Source organism: Centropristis striata, chromosome 1 (assembly GCF_030273125.1).
Source record: "Centropristis striata isolate RG_2023a ecotype Rhode Island chromosome 1, C.striata_1.0, whole genome shotgun sequence".
Classification (NCBI taxonomy): Eukaryota; Metazoa; Chordata; class Actinopteri; order Perciformes; family Serranidae; genus Centropristis; species Centropristis striata.
The window spans coordinates 21,460,173-21,475,514 of NC_081517.1; positions in this window are offsets into that span (position 1 = coordinate 21,460,173).

Sequence of the window (15,342 nt, forward strand, 5' to 3'; positions counted from 1 at the left end):
CTCAGAGCATGAACATGACAAAATCCTCCACGAAGTGATGGAGAGGCCAAAGGCAGCGAATGTGAAGTTCAACAAAGACAAAATACAGTACAAGTTAGACACTGTAAAATACATGGGGCACATCATCACCTCAGCAGGACAGAGGGCTGACGATGCAAAGATCAAGGCAATCGTTGACATGCCGCCCCCAGAGGATAAACAAAGCCTCCAACGCCTGTTGGGAATGACCAAGTTCTTAGCGCAGTACGTGCCAAATGAAGCTTCACTGAATCAGCTTAAATCTGTAGGAGGAGTTCATTAAAATATGAAATGTGGTCATTTAATGAAAGTGGGCGTGGATATAGCATAAGGGGCGGGGCTGTATGAAATATTATGATTTAGAAGTGTTACGGGCTGGACTCTGATGAAGCATGAGAAGTTTGGAGCAGATCGGACAAAGAATGGAGAAGTTATAACGATCTCGTGTTTTATGGCGAGACGCCATATTTTGGCGCCATGCCACGCCCACATAGTGTGACTGTCGGTAAAGATTTGAATAACTTTTGATCCCAAAGGCCTTGTGATGGAACTGACCAACTTTGAAGTCAATCAGCTTAAATCTGTAGGAGTTCATTAAAATATGAAATGTGGTCATTTAATGAAAGTGGGCGTGGATATAGCATAAGGGGCGGGGCTTTATGAAATATTATGATTTAGAAGTGTTACCGGCTGGACTCTGATGAAGCATGAGAAGTTTGGAGTAGATCGGACAAAGAATGGAAAAGTTATAACGATCTTGTGTTTTATGGCGAGACGCCATATTTTGCCGCCATTCTACGCCCACATAGTGTGACCTCCGGTAAAGCTTTCAATAACTTTTGATCCCAAAAGCCTTGTGATGGTAGTGACCAAGTTTGAAGTAAACTAACCCTAGGTAGACACAAGTCATGTGTATTGGTGTATTAATTTGCGTTTCGATAGGTCATATAGTTTTTTATCAATCCCTGTTCAATGACCATGATCATTTTTGGAGAAATTCTGAGATTATAATTGGTGTGTATTGCACGGAATGTTCGTGTCACAGTGTGTGACATCATCGCCAGAGTGTAGAGGGAGAGAAAAAATTGTCAAAAAATAAATTTGAAAGCTGCGCTCCAGGCCGCAAATTGCACTATACAGAAATAATTTATACATAGAAACGTAGGAATATTTGTCTTCTCTGTCAGAGTTATAGTTTGGGCGTAGGACTCACAGATGCGCCACCAACACGCACCAACAGCCTCATTCGGTCCCATATTAAAAACGCAGGAGGATTTCGGAAAAAAGGAAGATGGAACAGTTTTTTAGATCGCTCTAACAAAGCAATTTTTTCATTCTTCTTAAAAAAAACACATATGTAGACGTTCAGGAAGAACTCAGGAAGCTCAAAGTGAAGTCGGATCAATGATAGGTATTATGGTTTTGCCAAAAATGCTTTCTGTTCGAGGCCAGAAATTCCACCTGTCAATGTTCCGGGACATTAGCAGGTGTCAGTTAATTCTGTTGATGGCTTTGATCTGATTGCCTTTGATCTTTAATGTGATTACAGTTACAGACACACACACACACACACACACATGCGTGTAAGCACGCACATCCCTCACACATGCATACACATGCTTCAAACTCGCACACACACACACACACACACACACACACACACACACACACACTAACTTTATGTGATTTTAATTACACACACACACACACACACACACACACACACACACACACACACATTTTGAGGTTAAAGGGCATAGTTTGAAATCTCTGAAGAATCTCATCATAGTGTACACACACCGGCAGTTGCCCCCGTGGCCTTTTCAAAATTTCCAAAAAAGGAAATTTTCTAGTTTGTTTTATCATTGTCATCATTCAAAGCAATTTTGTAATGATATGCAAGACTTTGTAAATGAAAAAATGGGTACTACTATACATTTTACTGTGTTTGATGTGATGCTCTATTTTATTTTCGATAAGATGGACAACAACACTGCCTACATAATACAACTTCTAATTATCCTTGGAAAATGTCATATACACAAATCTAAATGGTCTGACTCCAAACCCTGCTTCCGTCGTTTTATTATTGAACTCGAGCAGTATGGCACCACACTTGAAGGTGTAAACAACAACAAAGCTGCAAAGACACTCAACCTGTTAAAGACTGTACGTTTGATTTGATCTTTTAATTTTAAAGGACTGGCAATGGACTCTTGAACCCCCTGATGTATTCAATGTTCAGTGAATAAATTTATGTCATTTGTGAAAAAAATAAAATAAATAAAATAAATAAATAAATAAAAAAGTATATGTAGTGGAGTGCTGCATTTACACCCTTGAATGCAGCTCCAGGATTGACTCCTCCCCCTCAGCCAACCCCCTAATCACGGCTAAATAAAAGGCAGCTGGGAGCCTGGCTTGGCCTCTGCCAAGCCTTGGTCATTGGTGTGACTGCTATTTGCCAACAGTCTGAACAGTGTGCTACAGAAGCCTGCCATTCCATTAGTCCCATAGAGTAGAATTCCTGCTAGAGATGGTGTAGAACCTGATAATGTAATAAATTCCCGATAATGTAATAACCCCGATAATATGATAAAAATCTGCACTTGAGTCCACTGAAAATGTAATAAAACCTGATAATGTAATAAATTCCTGATAATGTAATAAGTTGCATTTCCCAATAATGTAATACACTTTTTTTTTTACCAATAATGTAGTAAAGTATAACACCAAGCACCTTTAGATTTCAAGAAGCTGTTGAATGCATTTGTGTGTCATGGATACCTCGTTTGTGAAAAACGGATGAACGGGTCAAAAGTTAATAAACATTCAACTTTGACCTGTTGGTGGCGCTAGAGGTCTTGAGCTAGTGTTGCCTACACAGTATCACCACTTGAACTCAAGTAATGGGTGGTCTGCTGTTAAATTATTACAATATTGGGGAATTATTACATTATCAGGACTTGCAAAATGAAGGCTAACCTGATAATGTAATAACCTCCAATTAATGTTTTTACATTACAACTTTATTACATTATTGGTAAAAAAGTGTATTACATTATTGGGAAATGCACTTTATTACATTATCGGGAAGTTATTACATTATCAGGTTTTATTACATTTTCAATGGACTCAGGTGCAGATTTTTATGACATTATCAGGGTTATTACATTATCAGGAATTTATGACATTATCAGGTTCTACAGGTGGTGAGTAGGATGAGCTACAAAATTCACAATTGCAGCATGGTGAACTAGGAAACTATATAACTTGGGGTTGTCTTTTTGTAGGTTCACCTGCTGCTGTTCTGCTTGTATTTGCTTATTGTTTTCATACTGTTTTATTTCTGTTAACCAACTGGATTGTGCTTGTTGTTTTGTTCAGTGGCGGTTATACACAGGGGCCTACAGGGGCTAATGCCCCTGTTAAGAAGCCCTTGGCCCCTGCTGTGGCCCCTGTGTCAAATGAATAATAAAATTATCAATTTATAATAGACGACGGAACAATTCTCACCTATTTTTTGATCATTGTACACAAAAGGAACCCAGAATGTGTATATTGTATAATAGTTTAATTGTGCAATAAAAGCTTGTGTATATATATAAAAAAATAATTCTCACTGTACTGCACTTTCAAAATAAAAAGTAATTGTGCACAAAAATTTGAAATGTCATTGTCATACAAAAATAATTGTTGTTGTTAAGTCTCATTGTTTCAATCAATGTATTTGTATCTTCCAAATATACTTAAATGCGATTATTAAAAAAGCTAAAATAAATGTTTTGAATGCTTAAAAATCATATTTTCTTTTTTTTAACCTCTGATTAAACACTGGCCCCTCCTTGGCCCCTACAGTAAAACTGGTCTAGAACCGCCACTGGTTTTGTTGTTTAATTAATTTTGTTTCATTTTTCTTTCAGCAAGTTGAGTGTCAACTGAAGGGAGGCTAGTCCCTTATGGTGGGGTCCCTTTACAGTGTGTGCATGTGTGTAAATAGGTTCACCAGGGACACGTGTGGATTTCCACCAGTTTGCTGTGACTTGCTGTGCTGCACTAGTGGTGAGTATTGGTGGCACCCCTGGGCACTCCTTGTAGTAGACTGCCTGCCTCAGTTGACTTCGGCTTAGCTCTTATTTTCATTTGTCATAATTTACTAATGGCAGTTTGTATATTTTAAGCACTATTTTAGAGCATAGATTAAAGAATTGTTTTAAAGAAAAATAATTTAATAAACATACTTAATTGTCATTCTGGTTTCTGGTTTTAATATTGTGTGCATTAACTTCTTTTCTCCCTTCTTTAGCCTGCTATTTTAAATAAACAAGTGGTATATTTTATTGTTACTTTAAAGTAAGTCTCCTGCTTTAGTTAAATGCCACATTCTGACCTCCCGATTGTGTAACAGCCAGTTTAAACCAGAAATAACGTGTTGAAGGGATCTAGGATTTGTCAGACATTAGAGGCGTTTCTAAGCAGAATATAAACAATATTAGTTGTATCCTTTTAAGGCTAAAAGTAGACCTAGCATTGTGCGCGTGCACGGAAAACTTTTCTCACTCAAGAGAGGTAGTAATTCCACTACAAGGTTATATTGGTTATTGCCACTTCCACTTTCATTATGTGATGTCCACTAGTGATGTGTCGATTGCAAATAACTGATTCAAAAGAATGACTGTTTAGATGAATGAATCTAATCACTTCCTGAAAACAGTTGTTCATTTCTCAACCTCATGTTTCTCTCTCTAGACTAGCAGTGTGAGCACACTCTCCTTCTTTTTCTTCTTGTGTTCTGCTCCGGAGCTCCCTCTCCATCTTGACTGAACTGACTTTCTGTCTAGGCATGGTCAGTCAGTGATTTGGTTTGTCTACTCAACTTTCAACACAGAACCGGATTTTGATTAGCTCCAGCCTGCCTGTCTCTCTGTCTCTTGATCAGTGAGTCAGTGATTCCTACTCTGAACGTACAAGTACAGGAACATACTCTAAGCCACATTAAAACCAACTTCTCATCTGTGTGAAAATTTGGTAACACTTTACGATAACCATAATTTACAAATGGTAAATAGATAATTTATTAATGTTTAATCATTATTTATAAATGGCAAATATATAGTATATTAATGTAAGTTACTATACCATTAACAAACAATTCAATTATAATCAATTATGTTTAGTAATGGACTATTTATTAACGGTTTATAGTTGCACTCATAACATTTTTAACACTATATTAAGCATTTGTTTGATTTATATAGCTTTAAGAAATTGGTTGTAAAACATCTATTACGATTAAATATGTAGACCTATTTGTAGAACTAGAATTTGTAGAAAAGTGTTACCCAAGATTTTAAATGCATTATATTATGTAATATATTGTAATATTTTATTTCATTGTACGTATGTATCTCATATTACATGCCAAGCAAGGCCGGATTAACCATATGGGCAAGAGGCCCTCGACCTCTAAAGGGCCCAGGGCAGTGTGGGCACAAGCAAAATATCTGGTTGTCTCTCACTGATATGTTAAACTGTCCATCAGAGCAGTTGATCAAAAATGAATTTTGAGGTGATGATGAGGGTAATTTCTGTTTAAAATGAGCTGAGGACCAAAATGCTACTTGATTCTAGATTCTTGATTTTTGTTTGTGTCTTGTCTTCCTCTGTGATGCCTCTATCAATTCAATACGTTTGTACTGCTGGGAATAGGTGTTGTTAAATAAATATTGGATGCTTTGAAAGTGGTTGCTTACTTATTTTTTGTAAAAATTGAGGACACTTCCTTCCCTATCTTTTTCTATCTTTTTGTACGGTGTCCTTGAGTGCCAAGAAAGGCGCCTTCCAAATAAAATGTATTATTATTATTATTATTATTATTAATAATAATAATAATAATAATAATACTATTATTATTATCTATGTAAATGGGTCAATTTTGCCAGATTATAATTAACAGAATGGATTTAATTAATAATGATCTATGTTGGAAGTGTGGGGCAGAAAGGGGCAAATTTATCCATGATGCATTATGGGAATGTTCTAAGATCCTCCCCTTGTGGGAAAAAGTTATAGATTATATGAATCATTAAATTGTGAACTTCCCAGGTCACCAAGACTATGTCTCCTTGGAGACAGAACTATGGTACCCCTGTTGAACAAATACAGTTTTAGAATATTAAAAACTGGCCTAATAACATGTGCACAGACTATTCTGAGGTGTTGGAGGGACCCCAAGCTCCCACACTGAGTCTGTGGAGAACACAGATGATGGAGACTGTGGCATGTGAGAAGTTGTTGGGGAGGTAAAATTGTGAAAATGATATGATAAAAGAAAAATTTGATATTTTTGGTAGACAGGTGTGTTTATTTGCTTGCCTTGCCTACTCACTTGACTGTCTTGTTTTTAGTTAATTTATTTTCAGATTTTGTATTTTATTTGTTTATTTGTATATTTCATTTATTTATTTATTCACTATTATTGTATTTTTATGACCTCCATCCTGTTTGTTTTGTTTGATGTTCGTTTGTATGTTGTAATAATGAAAATATAATAAAAACTTTGAATTATATATATTGTGGCGTTTGCAGCCCGACACGGCGGGGGCTAGCTGGCAGCGGGTTTTATTACCTCTGTTAACAGACTATGAACAGGGTTGGAAGAGTGCCCAAAATAATAGACGCTGATAGCTGAACACTAACTGGTTTTCTAACTATGGCGTTTTGCAGCCTCTCTCCTCCGCTGTTTCTCTGAACTACTTCTCTTTTACTCCTGCTTCCCGCTTCCCGCCCCCTTATCCCAAACTGGCCTATCAGGCTGAACTAGGGCAACTCCTTCCCCCCACAAACTCCCCATCAGTCCCCCCCATAGTCCTGCAGGGTCGCTACACGTGTGTCATAGCATCGCTTCTGACGGACCCCTGCCAGCTGGGCTTGGCGTCTGGCAAACCCGTGGGCTGTTTCAAGGTGGTCCTGTAACTGTCTGGCATACTCCGGGCCAGCCATGGCATCTGGTGCATCGGGCGGTTGTCCAAAGGCCAGCTCCGGTGGCGTTCTAAGCTCCCTGCCCAACATCAATAATGCAGGAGTACAGCCAGTGGACTCTTGGACCGCACTGCAATATGCCATGAGGATGAGGGGTAGCTGCAGGTCCCAATCCTTCTGATCTGGGGCGGTGGTGAGGGCTAATTGGGCGCCCAAGGTCCACATGAATCGCTCCACCAACCCATCGCTTTGTGGGTGAAGGGGGGTAGTTCTGGTCTTTCGAATGCCAAGCTGGCTACACATTGAGGTGAATACTTGCGATTCGAAATTCCGCCCTTGGTCGGAGTGGAGCTCGGAGGGTGTTCCAAAGCGACTGAACATTCCCTGTACCAGGGCTTCGGCCACAGTCGCTGCTTCTTGGTCAGGAAGGGGGTATGCTTCCACCCACTTTGTAAAGTAATCGATAGCGACCAACACGTACCGGTTCCCTCTAGTGGTACGGGGAAGTGGACCCAACACATGAACTGCCACCCTGTCCATGGGTGCCCCAACACGGTGCTGCTGTAAAGGCGCACAGGACTGACCTTGGGGGCTTTTACGGGCAGTACAGGAATCGCAGCGGCGACAGTAATCTTCAACATCTCTTCGACTCTGGCCCCAATAGAATGCCTGCCGCAGCCGTCTCAATGTCTTCGTCACCCCAAAGTGACCTACTCCGGGGGATCCATGATGTGCCTCTAGCACTTTGTCCCGGAAGTCCTTTGGGACGACAACCTGCCATCATGGCTCCCCAGTGGCCGGCTCACACCAGCGCCTCTTCAGGACTCCTTCCTGCAGGTCCAACCCAGGCCATTGGGACCACAGGCCTCTGACTGCTGCTGACTGGGCCACCACATCTTCCCAGAGCGGCCGGTTGCCTGTTTCCAGCCACCCCATGACCATTTTAAGGTCAGGGTCCTCAGTTTGCAGTTCACCCCACCCACTCACATCATTGGGTAATAGGGCTCGACAGATCACCTCTCCGGTCTGTAGGTTAGCTGCCTCCCGTTCTTCAGCTCGATTGCAGTGGTGACAGCCTGGAGCACACGGTCGGCGGGAGAGGCTGTCTGCATTTGTGTGACTCTCACCGGCTCTGTGTTGTATGGTGAACTGAAAGGCCTGGAGTTGTTCGATCCATCTGGCGACTTGTCCTTCAGGCTCTTTAAAGGACATGAGCCACTTCAATGCAGCATGATCAGTGCGGATGGTGAATGGAAGGCCGCAGAGGATGTGTTTGAACTGGTTTACTGCGTCAATCACTGCCAACAGTTCTTTGCGAGTGACACAGTAGTTCCTCTCTGATTTATCCAAGGTACGACTGTGGTAAGCAACAACACGCTCTCCGTCAGGGGTCAGCTGTGAGAGTACAGCGCCAAGGCCTGTGTTGCTAGCGTCTGTGTCCAGGATAAACGGCAACTCCGTGTTTGGTGCAACGAGCACTGGATCCTTACATAAGGCCTGTTTCAGCTCATGGAAGGCGGCATTCTGTTTTGGTCCCCACTCGTAGGTTGTTTCTTTGCGTAGTAAGTCAAACATGGGGGCAGCTATAGTAGAGAACCCAGCCACGAAGCGTCTGTAATAGGATGCAAGTCCCAAGAACGATCTTAGCTGGTGGATGTGGGTAGGAGTAGGCCAGTCCCTGACAGCTGCGACCTTGTCTGGCTCTGTCATAATGCCAGCTCCACTGACCCTGTGACCCAAGAAGGAGACCTCCTGCTGCAGGAAGCTGCATTTCCCAGGGGGAAGCTTAAGGCCTGCATGCTCGATCCTCTCCAGTACCTCTGCAAGGCTCTCAAATGCTGAGTCAAAAGATGGCCCATGGACAAGGACATCATCCAAGTAGACGAGGCAGCGTTCAGGGGGCATATCCACAAGGACCTTTTCCATCAGCCTTTCAAATGTGGCCGGGGCATTGCATAGCCCGAATGACATGGTGGTGAACTGCCACAAGCCGCGTCCCGTGGTGAAGGCGGTCTTGGGTTTGTCCTCTGGGGCCATGGCCACCTGCCAGTACCCACTCTGGAGGTCCAACGAGGAGAACCATGCTGAACCGGCCACGTAATCGAGGGATTCGTCTATCCGGGGCAGTGGGTAGGAGTCCTTCACAGTTCTGTCATTCAGGGGTCGGTAGTCAACACAGAACCTTGAGCCCCCATCTTTCTTAGGAGCCATTGCTACAGGCGACACCCACGGACTCTCCGATGGCTCGATTATGCCAGCATCCCTCATCTCTTGTATCATCTGGTCAACAGCAGCTTGGCGGGCTTTGGGCAACCGTCTAGGCCGCTGGCGGATTGGCTGTGCATCACCTGTTTTGATGGAGTGCTGCACCAAATGCGTTTGGCCAACGTCATTGGGGCCAGTGGCAAAACTGTGTTGGTACTCACACAGAAGGTTCCATAACCTACCCTGCTGTTCAGAGTCTAGCCCCTCTCTATTCTTTTCCCAGATGCCTCGGATTGTTGTATTGGCTGCTGACTCTCCCCCGGGTAGGTCGACCACACCTGCAGTCTGTACGACAGCAGGGGTATGTGACTGGATGTGTGTGTCTGGTTCTGGGGCCATGAGGTTGTCGTTGGGCAGAGGAAGAGGGCTATCTGCAAAAGGGGCCTCCCATTGTGGAGGACCAGGAGAGCATGGTGGGTTCCCCTCTGTGTCACTGTTCCTATCATTCTGGAAGGGGATGGATGTCCCGTCTTCGAATTTAACGGTCCGTTCTCTGAAGTCCAGTGTCACCCCTGCCGCACACAGGAAGTCCATTCCAAGCAGACAGTCCTCCTTTATTTCAGCGACCCAGACTGGTTGGCTGGCTGAGTAGGTCCCCATTTCCATCAGAGCCTCCCACCTCCCCAGCATGGGAGCCTTACTTCCGGTAACTGTGGTGAGTGGAACATCAGTGGCTTGGGTTTTGGTCCCAGTTGGCAGGAGGTCTGGGTGAAGGAGTGATGCAGTCGAGCCTGTATCCAGCAGGGCTTGGGTTTGTTGGCCATTAACCAACACAGGTACCCTACAGCAGCCAGCCATGAGTGGGCTATGGTTGAGAAGGGCATGGGTGACAGGGAGGTGGAGTGCTCTTGCAACAGGTTGTGTGCTATTGTCTGTGGGGAACGAAGGGTGGCTCGGGTTGCTCCCCTCTACACCGAGCCCTGAGCGTTTCCCAACTCCGGCACCTGCAGGGCAGAATCGGGCACTGTACAAAGACGCCATGTGTGACCTCTTTGGTGGCATCTCCAGCAGACTGAGTTCTGCCGGTCATCCGGCGGCACTGCCTTGCGTACCAAGCCTGTTGGGAATGAGGCAGATCCATGGGGATGAAGAGCTTGGGTCTTAGGCTGCAATGAGGCCTGTCTAGGTTGGTTGTCAAAGCCTTCTGTGAAGATGTCTTCCACTGCCAATGCTTTCTCCAGTGCTGCCTCCAAAGTCTGTGGATCCGCAAGTCGAACTTGCTGGCGTAATTCGGGGGGTAAGAGGCCACGAATGAAGGCTTCTTTAGTTAACACCAAGCGTGTTGCATCATCAAAGTCAGGGAACCCCCGTTGGGCGAGGTAGCGCAGCTCTGCTGCAAACACCCCTAATTTTTCTCAGTGTTCCCGCACTCGTTCGTTAAACCTCTGCCGCATCACAACTGCAGGGCTGGTGCTCCCAAACCGTCTCTCTAAAGCCCTTAATATAGCTTGTGGATTTTCTAGGTCGGCTGTGGTCACATCCAACAGTACTCTTCTTGCCTCCCCTTCCAATGCAGAGACTAATTGAACAGCCCTTTCAGCTGGGGACCAGGCATTGGCTGTTGCTAGCAGCTCAAACTGGGCGCAATAGGTTTCCCAAGAGGTGAGGCCATCATAACGTCCGACTTTAATGTGGCCGATCCTGGGGGTAGGGTCTGGGACTGCTTTTTGTAGAGTTACCAAGGCAGCAGTCAGTGCGGTAGTAAGAGCCGGGACCAGGTCACCTTGTTGGTTAGCAGCAGCAGTCATGGAACTAACAGGGGCTGTGATGGGGGAGCGACACCTGTCAAACCTCCCCTTAGGGTAATTAGCCGTCTCTGTACCCTCGCCTGAACGGTGGCTAGATTTTGCATTTTTGTAAGCATTATTATCATCAGCATCCCCAGCTTGAAGTGGTTTTCTAACACTGCCTTGTGGTTCCCCCATCATGGGCATTATACTGCCTCTAGAGCTATCCAGGAAATGTCCAAAGGCACGCTCCATTGCAATGCTCATTCTCTGCATAAAGTCATCTTCTATTTTAGTTGTAATGTTTTTTTGTAACTCTGGGATAGAACTTGGCTGGCCATCCACTTTACCTTGAGGAGCTGTCAGAGTGGTGACGTCATCGTTGTCTGATTGGCCGAGGTGAGGTCTCCGTGCGTGCCGATTGTTTACCTCCGTCTCGCTGGCGTATGGTTTGGCCGTTGGGGCCATCGGGGATTTCAGTCAGCAATGTGGCGAGTGGTGAGTCAGACTTTTTTTTCTTTTCTCCTTACAACTTGGCTGGCATTAGATGGCTTTGTCTTTGGCAATTCTGGTGGTGTGTATGGGTTGAAGAGGTCGGATTTTCCGATTCCCTCAGCCATCACGTTCCTCAGCTAGCAGCTAGCGGTAGCCCGCCTATGTGTGGGGAATGGAGGTTTGGCGATCCCACTTCTGACACCAGTGTGGCGTTTGCAGCCCGACACGGCGGGGGCTAGCTGGCAGAAGGATGAAGACACAGTGGCTGACGTTTAACCGGGTTTTATTACCTCTGTTAACAGACTAAGAACAGGGTTGGAATCAAATCAAATCAATTAAGAGTTGGAAGAGTGCCCAAAATAATAGACGCTGATAGCTGAACACTAACTGGTTTTCTAACTATGGCGTTTTGCAGCCTCTCTCCTCCGCTGTTTCTCCGAACTACTTCTCTTTTACTCCTGCTTCCCGCTTCCCGCCCCCTTATCCCAAACTGGCCAATCAGGCTGAACTAGGGCAACTCCTTCCCCCCACAAACTCCCCATCAGTCCCCCCCATAGTCCTGCAGGGTCGCTACAATATATATATATATATATATATATATATATGTGTATAATTGCCAGATTATACTGATGCTTTCATCGTTAAATTCCTCCGTTTCCAAGAGAAGGAAAGAGTCCTCAGATGGGCCAGACAACATAAAATGGATTACCCCGGCTCCGTGCTGAGAGTGTATCCAGACATCAGCGCTGCTCTGGCAAAAAAAACGGGCCGCATTTAACGCCATCAAAAACTCTCTTTACCTGAAAGGAATTAAATTCCGCCTACTACATCCTGCCCGTCTCCATGTCTCGTTCCGGAATGAGAACTTTTACTTTGACTCTCAACAAAAAGCCCAGGACTTCTATGATGAGCGCATCTCTTCCACTGATAAGTAGGAGCGGCTCATTAAAGACGCCGGCTACATCCGGACTTAATGCACGGTAAAATTTATGAACGATTATAAACTGTCAGTTTTGGAAAAGATGTTCCAGAAAGACATTGGACGTTGAACATAATGCGCCTACTGTGCATTGTAGACACATTTGCAGATATAGGAGCCCTGCCCGCTCGGTGTGTGATTAGTTCACAGATTTATGTCGTACGGAAGTAACAGAGTTTATGGAGTCCCGCTGCTAGTTTTTGTTCTTAGGACAAGCTTAGGGAGGATTAGGTGTGTTTATCTGTTCCCTGTTCTAAGGGTTTTTGTTTTTGTTTTGGGGAATCGGGGTGGTAGGTCCTACAGATTTACTTTCATTTTTATTATTATTTGTGTGTTAACACTACTTCCTTCTATAGCGCAGTGTTTCTTCTCACCATATTCTTATAAATTTGATTATGGCTAATACTGCAAAAAAAGGAGTATCTGGTTTGAGATTTGTCTCTTGGAATGTTAAAGGCATCAACGGCCCAGTTAAAAGGGGTAGAGTTTTTTCCCACTTAAAGCATCTTAAAACAGAAATTGCTTTTTTACAGGAGACACATTTGATTAGTAAGGATCATCATAGATTAAGGACTTCATGGGTTGGCCAAAGTTTCGACTCCAATTTTCGTAGCAAAGCAAGGGGTACAGCAATTTTAATACATAAAAAAATACAGTTTAGTCCAACAAATGTAATAACTGACCACCAAGGCCGGTTTGTTATCGTCTCAGGCTCCCTTAATAGTTGTTCTTGTCAATCTCTATGCACCCAATTGGGATGATGTGGCATTTATTAGGAAAGTAATCTCGCTTTTACCAGATCTAAATTCCCACCACTTAATCTTAGGGGGTGACCTTAATTGTACAATAGACCCTTTGTTAGACAAATCATGTCCAAGGCAGGATCCCCCCTCAAAAATGGCTAAAGTAATTTCATCATTTATGGATCAAATAGGAGGTGTGGACCCATGGCACTTTCTATACCCTGATAAAAAACAATTTTCTTTTTACTCTCAGGTCCATAAAACATTTTCAAGAATTGATTACTTTTACATTCATAATTATTTTATTCCTGTTGTCGATAACATAGAATATTCAGCAATTGTGATATCTGACCATGCTCCACTGCTACTCGACCTTTCGTTTACACTCTTACAAAAAACACGCCCTTCATGGAGGTTGAATTGTGCATTGCTGAACGATGATGGGTTCTGCAAAACAATCTCAAAAGTAATTGATGATTTTGTTATTACTAATAAATCTAATCTCATATCCCCATCTCTGCTTTGGGAGACACTAAAGGTGGTAGTCCGAGGAGAAATTATATCTTACTCTGCGAGACTAAATAAACTGAAAAAACAAAAACAGAAACAGCTCATGGAAAGCATAACAGAATTGGATAAGAAATTATCAGTATCTCCATCCCCTGAATTAGACAAGGAGAGACAAAACCTTCAAATGACCTATAACTTAGTGTCAACACAAGAAACTGAACATTTTTTGTTACGATCACGTGGATTTCTTTATGAGCATGGTGAGAAGGCAGAACGCCATCCGTCACGTCAAATTAAAAGCCAATCCGTATCCCAGCAAATTAAACAGATTAGAACCCCTACAGGTGAACTTACAGTAATGCCATGTGTCATAAATGAAACCTTTAAAACATTTTACTCGGAACTATAAACTTCACAATCCCCAACCGACAAAACAAACATGATGAGTTTCCTGGACAACTTGAAATTTCTAACTATATCCCCTACTCAGAAGAGTGAAATGGATCGACCCTTAGAAACTTGCGAAATAGCAGATTCAATTAAACTAATGCAAAGTGGTAAGGCCCCTGGCCCTGACGGCTATCCTATAGAGTTTTTCAAAAAATTTGCTGATAAATTAATCCCTCTCCTTTTCGACATGTTCAACGACTCTCTGGACCGGGGAGCCCTACCACAAACTCTCACCGAGGCATCAATAACCTTATTACTAAAACCGGGCAAAGAAGATTCTGATTTTAGTTCTTACCGTCCCATTTCTCTTTTAAATGCTGATTATAAGATTTTAGCCAAAGCACTGGCCTTAAGACTTGAATCAATTATGCCAAAGATCATTTCAACCGATCAAACTGGGTTCATTAAAAACCGACACTCGTTCTCCAACATTCGCTGTCTCCTCCAAAATTCTTTTTTCCACGGCATCCGGGGAGACACCAGAAGTGGTGGTCTCCTTGGATGCGGAGAAAGCCTTCGATAGGGTGGATTGGAGTGATCTGTTGGAGGTATTAAAGAGGTTCTACATTGGGTCTAAGTATATATCTTGGATTGCACTTTTATACTCCTCCCCTAAAGCATCTGTAACCACTAATGGGATGAAATCCCAATATTTCACTCTTGGCAGAGGAACCCACCAAGGGTGCCCTCTGAGCCCACTGCTGTTCGCCCTAGCGATTGAACCTTTATCAATTGCACTTAAATCGGCCAGTTTTACTAAAGGAATCCACAGATATGGTTTGGAACATACACTTTCCTTATATGCGGATGATTTATTATTGTTTATTTCTGATCCAATAACTACCATCCCTAAGACAATCAAATTGCTAAACAGCTTTGGTACATTTTCTGGTTATAAATTGAACTTCTCAAAGAGTGAATGCTTTCATGTAAATAACTTAGCTCTCCAAATCCCCGATGTGCACCTCCCATTTAAAATATCTAAAAACAGCTTTAAGTATTTAGGTGTGCATATCTGCCGTAAGATGTCAGATCTATACAAGAACAACTTTCCATCCCTAATCGACAAGCTTAAATCAGACTTGGAAAGGTGGCATAATTTGCATATAACTATAGCAGGCAGGGTAAATTGCATCAAAATGAATGTGCTTCCACGTTTTTTATATCTTTTGCA